Source organism: Rhipicephalus microplus, unplaced genomic scaffold (genome assembly GCF_043290135.1).
Source record: "Rhipicephalus microplus isolate Deutch F79 unplaced genomic scaffold, USDA_Rmic scaffold_72, whole genome shotgun sequence".
NCBI classification, from domain to species: domain Eukaryota; kingdom Metazoa; phylum Arthropoda; class Arachnida; order Ixodida; family Ixodidae; genus Rhipicephalus; species Rhipicephalus microplus.
Window position 1 is genome coordinate 1046204 of NW_027464645.1, and position 6922 is coordinate 1053125.

Below are 6922 nucleotides of genomic sequence, written 5' to 3' on the forward strand. Positions count from 1 at the left end.
CTCGGAGCACTCACTAGATAGTGCTGTGGCGCCCACTCCAGTCTTATGCCTGCTCTCGTGTGGTAGACCGCGCTCGCTCTTGCGTTAAAATGCGTTCGTTCTTGGCATGCTTCCACTTTCGCCGACAGTCTGTGGGTTTCGAGTATGAGCGACGAAGACAAAGGGGGAGCGGAGGGCTCAGAAAAGGACTGCAGTGCATGCTCGCCGTCTTTACATCATGATCGACTGGGCATGATTTACCGAGGATTCATGGTTTACTCATGTACTTCCGGAGCTTCGCGCATTCATCATCATTCACTCCTTGAATATTCTGTGATTTTTTTATTGAATATACCGACTGCTTGCATTGCACAACTGTCCCCTTATCACCCCGTGTATATAGGCACTGGATCTTGACCTCCGTAGTAGTGCCGGTGGGAGATTTTTCCCGTGTTTTGTTGAACAATAAAAATTCGCTGCGTGCGCGTTAACTAAAAACGGACTGCGAATCTCTGCGTCCAATAGGCGTATTCTGTTTCTCGTTGCCCATTAGCACAGTGATCGGCATGTTCCTGTAGAAAAAAACTGGCCCATTACTGCGTGCTTTGCGCCTGCCCAAGTTTCTCCCCTGCGCAATGCCGCGATGGGTGCCAGGGTCAACGCCACCGCCAGTGTAAGACAGTGTCACCAACCTCTCTTATTTCATCATTAAAAAAAGGAAAAGATGTACTGATAACACTAGCGTGACATCACAAAGTTAGCGTGCCATCATATTGGCGCTCCAACAAGCTTTGATCAGCGGCACGTCATCACAAGCCTTCTGTATAGTGCGTGCCAATCAGCACGCACTAATAAGACGTCACAGTGCAATCAGAAAATTTGCGTTGGTAAATGTGAGCACTTACCATTGTGTCCATCTTCAAGTACAATTTTAGCGATTAATTTTTGTTTTCGCGCGACAAACGGTTACACGCGTTCCCTTTTTAGTCGACAGAAGCCGAGAAAGGCGCATTATCCGACACATTAACACGTACGAGCACCGCAGATAATTAAAGTGTAGTATTTTGATTGGTTTTTGTTTCGGAAGACGTTTAAGATTATTTTATGCTTAAAAAACTAGAGCTTTTTCGCGTGGGACACAGCATAACGCCGCTTAATGCTCACACGAACGTGGTGTGCAAGGATGGTGTAAGATAGCGACGCGGATTAATTATTTTTATTTACATATTTCCATATTTTGCTCAGGTTGTACAAGTTTTAAGCACTCAGCTAAGACAGTGTGTCGAATCCCCAATAGTATGTTTTTAGCGAGATACTTAATGGAATAACGGGTGAAATATTACGGTACATTGCTCTGACAGGCTTATCATTTTCACAAGCTTATGGTTCTTTATTAAAAAAAAAAAGAGAGACTAAGTGCCTGAGCTTACTTACAACTGCTGCTCCGGATCCTAGTGAGATTGTCAACTTTTACTTCGTATGCCCCCGACCTGTGTAGGTAGCAAACTGGACGTAGTCGAGCTAATCTCCCCACTTTCCTTATATTTTGCCTTTTCTCTCTTTTCATTTTACCCCGCCGTGGTGGTCTAGCGGCCAAGGTACTCGGATGCTGACGCGCAGGTCGTGGGATCGATTATCGGTTGAGGCGGCTGCATTTTCGATGGAGTCGAAAATGCTGTAGGCCCGTGTGCTCAGATTTGGGTGCACGTTAAAGAACCCCAGGTGGTCGAAATTTCCGGAGCCCTCCACTACGGCGTCTCTCATAAGCATATTGTGTTTTTGGGACGTTAGACTGCACGTATGAATCTGTCTATTTGTTTCGTATACTTATCGAGGTAATGCTTTTGCTCAAGTTCATTCGAAAAACCTCAAACATTGCTTGGGTGGTGGCTGTAAAAGGAAAGAAAAACTTTTGTATGTGGTGGGTAGGGGCGTTCGTAAGATGTGATAGCTATTATACCTGTTCGGTTTGGGGTCATGATCAATGTATCCTGAGGATGGCCGTATCTATATCCAGAATAGCTACAAAAAAAGCTAGCGCTGAACTCGAGAGTTTTTTGGATATTTATTGCTAGACTATGCATCCCACAAATTCGTAAGTCTAACGTTCTTTTGTTTCGCCATGAGGTTGTGGCCACCTTTAGAGCTTATGCACGTAATCATTCGAAGAAATGAGAAGTAAATTGAAGCTATCACTCGCTAGGAACTTATTTTGCCGAGAATACCATAACGTGTGGTCCCGTGAGAGCCCAGCGCTGGTCGGAATAGCCTTGGCGGTTCAACTTAACCCGATCCTTCGAGACCCTGGAGTATAATCCATTTGCCCCAGCTCTTTTAGAAGCAGTACGATACCCGAGTGTGCACTTAACATTCGGTTCGAATTGCTTCTTGAAAGTGCGACCCCCTGTTTTTGTAGCTAGCAAATTGATATCCGGTTGAACTACCGAGGCCCCCTCTCAGCCAGCGGAATGTGATTAGTGTCAAGTCAATGGAAAGGACATGGTAAACAATAGAATAGAATAGAATTGTGGGGGATTTCTTAGTCGTACGATGTCGCGCTTCGGCGTCGGCCGCGTCTACACCTCCACTGCGCATGCTTGCGTCTCGTGCTGGCTCATGAAGACACCCGCAGAACTGTCTCTCCAAGAGCCAATAAAGAATAAGACATCATCGGGCGTTAAGCCAGCCGAGCATTCGCAGTGGTGGCGCGGACTTCTCTCCCCACACTCCTCGCCCTCGAACGCGGGCAGTGCGTATATGGGTGGCAAGTGCGCGTTCGGAATTCAAGCAAGGGTGTCTTCACTTGATTAGCGCTTGACTTGACGCGTTGCTCGACTCGAGTAGATGCGATGGAAGCAACAGTACTTTCAACCAGTAGTGGGGCACAACCCAAGATGTGCGTCCCACCACTCGTTGAAGGCAACGCTCCTCCTTTCATTCAGTAAATAAGAGTAATTAGAACGAAATAACAATTAAGCATTCCCAAACCATACACTATTGTGCCCCAATTACGTGATACCCTCACCACTCTACGACGCATTTACTCGAGTTCCTTATTTGTAAAGATGCGGGTGGCATTTTCTTTTTTTTTCTGTTTTTCTACGCTTCCCATCCTCTCTCTCTCTCTCTCTCTCTCTCTCTCTCTCTCGAACTTTTAATCTTTTAATCTCCCTCTCCACTTTCCATAGTGTAGAAAAAACCCACGGTATATCTTTCTTTCTGTTTAACTTCCATGCATCTGCACCTCTCTTTGACCTCTCTCACACTCCTGTATTATCTCATCATATCATTTATTGCCATCGTTGCCGATGGCTCACGCCAGGGCACCTGAAGAAGAGAGGTCGTAAACGTCCAAGCAAGGAGGTGGCGACGGGATTTTGCTCGCTTCTCGACACATCAAACAAACACATAAAATAAATGCAAGGAAAAGACAAGCAGCCATAGACATCGGACTCTTTTGGAGATAAGTAGCCCCATCCTGACAGCAAAAAAAAAAAAAAAAAAAGAAGAGAGCTCATAAACGTCCGATCGGGAGTTGGGGCACGAAAGCTGTCCTAGTGTCATCGTCGAACGTCTTCGCACTATCTTCTCAACGCGAGGAGGGCAAGATTTATGCACGCAGCCGAGCCCGTTATGCCCACCTCGCAATGAATGCTGGGACAAGATCTCGCGTCTAAGGTGATAAGAACAAGAAAAAAAGATATAAGTATAGTACAACACAAGAACAAGCAGTCGTGATCTTCGTCCGCCATATTCTCTGTGCTCGCGGGCAAATATTTCCTCCTCGTTTGCGCTTTCTTTGTCAGCTGCTGCCATAGGCATCTTCTGTCGTCTGCTGCGTCCCGTGATGCCGCAAGCCCGCACCGATGTTCTCGCTAACGAGATGCAGTGTACATGATGTTTGACAGTGTGCTGCACGCTTGTCCGATCACTTCTCTTCTGTCCAAAAAGACGGAACTCGTGATTGCTGGGGAACGTGCCCGTTATCTACGAGTCGCGCTTCCAGGTGATATAATGAGCATTGCGTATGCAAGATGCTGGACATATCTGGGACTCTTTGCGACGGATAGCCATAGATGCCTACTGTATGCTTTTTTGCTGAATATTGCAAACGATTATATATAAAAAAGAGTGAGAATTTGGTAGAAGGCATAGAGGTTGGCCTGACCTAGTTCACTCTAGCCTGCTACTCTACACGGGGGGGGGGGGGGGGGGGGTAAGAAAAAAGGGAAAGAAAGAGGGATAAAAGATGATGATGAGGAAAGGAAGAGGGGGTGAGTATGCACAGAAGCCACTTAGCACAAAACTCTACAGCTTAGTATCAAGTACAGTGCTTTTGATAAAGTATAAAACAGCCCTTGTAGCAGTTTTTGACACTGTTTGGTTGTTCATTGCTGACAACATGTGGCTTTAAATCAATGGTGTTCGTCCAATGCTTGCCAATGTTGAGGTTATCATTTTTCTTTGCGCCACGTATAATGGGCAGTCACAAAATATGAGCTAAAGTTTCGCGCACTTGGCAGCGCTCACGAATCGGGCTGTCCACACAGCCGCCGATTAGGTGGGTGAAGTGTGACTTGGACGAGTATGAAAGGCAAAGCATTGACGCATACGTACGCGAGAAATTCAGAAAAAAAACTTTTAGGACAATTGAGTTTGGACTTCACGAGTGGAACGTGATAGCATAATTAGGCCTCACACGCATCGCTTTCTGAATCGCTAGCTTCGATTCGGTTCCCTGTGTATGCTCAACCGTGCCGTGAGGAAACAAAACCCTGTGCGCGTAACACTGGCTGTTTCAAAGTACTATCCTAATGCTTATTGCAAGAACCTTTGATGAGTTCCCACTACGCCACAGTTCTTCCTTACGCGAATCCGCGAAGGGTCCACTACATGTCTGTTGGAGAACATGCGAACAGACGCAGCTTTTCGTTTTGTTGACGCTTTTGTTGCTAATGACCATTAAAACGTTTGAGCGCTTTGTAACTGGTGGAACTTTAAAACAACCGCTCGTAGTGTAAGCGACTTGTTTTGACGCCTGGCTTGATTCTACGCTTGCACCTCGGAATATACGATGCTTTGAGCTCCTTTCTTTACATGACATTCATATGTTTTTTTGTTCGAAGCTCATTCAGGAAATAGCGTGACTGTTCAGGAGCACCCGCTTCCCACGCAGGTGGCCAGGGGTCGATTCTCACTAGGGCCCCAAAGGCTTTCTTATTTATTTTATTTGCATCTTTCTCAATTTTACAGTCACAAATACGATGCTCTTTTTATCACAACCAACGACACCGTCATCTACAGCAACACCGACACCAGAATTTCAGACCAACGAGCCCTTTAACGCTTTCACGTTAAAATTTGTCATACTTGAGCGCCTGTATTTCATGCTTGAGCTCCGTAAATTAAAAAAAAAAGATGCAGTTGGACAAACGCGCTAACTATTTTGATTAACAATGAAGATGTCTACTATATTGCGACTGTAGACTAACCATTTTTGAGCAATAGACTATTTTCACTGAAGTTTTTCTGAGTGATGGAAATTTATTTGCTATATTTTTTCTCGCCATCAACGAGTGCCATATTTGTCTGTGTTTGTCCGAATTGAAATATCGACTCGTGGGAATTCGACGTTCCTATTTACAATGTAAGGGACAGCGATGGCTTCTATCAGCTGGTGAGAAAGCCAAACGAATGTAGCTCATGAGCATTTGGTCCTTTTTGAGGCGAGATTTTAGGTATCGAATGATATAACTTCACAGTGTCGCTTTGACTGAGAAATTGAACAGTTGGACATGTCTGTCTATCTGATATACACGCAGACGACCAGTGCCTTCTGGATCCCATTTTAGACATTGCTATTTTGCCGCGACCTCAAGTTCTGGCTTGTGTTTATTTTTGAATCAGTCATGTAGGGTGCTTCGTGAACCGGTCATACATATAACGAAATATATTACTGACTACAAAACGTGTGAAACCTGACAGAGCCCTAGGAAAGGACTTATCTGTTTCGGCGAATGAAGAAAGCGATGAGCCGTTCATAGTACTGGAACGAAGTTCTGACTTTACGGGAAATTTGAACGTGAACTAGTTATATTATGACGTCCGGGTTGAGACAGCGTTCATTCCGCCCAAGGGCTCAGCAGTGAACGGGCAGTCTGAGATCAAGCGCGCACACACCCGATGATGATTGTGGTGACACCCCGTGAAGATGAGGACAGAGACCCAGACGGATGATGATGATTATGATAATGCATATACGAGAAGAAGCGTGTGACGAATGCCCAAAATATAATGTGCGAGTGCTAATGCATCTTCGTCACTGTGTTACTTTCTTTCCTTAAATATACGCCAGTTTATCTTGGAGGAGTTCGTCGAAAGTACTGACTACTCTCTTGAAGCCCGCGAATTGGAATGTGACGCTCGAGAAGCTCGACACAACTATATGTTCACACTTTTAAAAATAATATTTGGGGTGTTACATGTGAAAACCACGATATGATTATGAGACGTGCTGTGGGGCTCCGGAAATTTTGACCGTATGGTGCTTACTAACGTCAACTGACAACGCACACTACACGGGTGTATGTTATTTCACATTTATCCAAATGTGACCACCGTGGCCGTGATCGAACCCACGAACTTCGAGTCTGCAGCCGAGTACCATAACAACTGATCCACTAAGGCGGACCATGCCCCGCCGCGGTGGTCTAGCGGCTACGGTACTCGGCTGCTGACCCGCAGGTCGCGGAATCGAATCCCGGCTGCGGCGGTTGCATTTCCGATGGAGGCGAAAATGCTGAGGCCCGTGTGCTCAGATTTGGGTGCAGGTTAAAGAACCCCCAAGTGGTCGAAATTTCCGGAGCCCGCCACTGCGTCTCTCATAATCAAATGGTGGTTTTAGGTCATTAAATCTTACAGATCAATCAGCAAGGAGGATCGT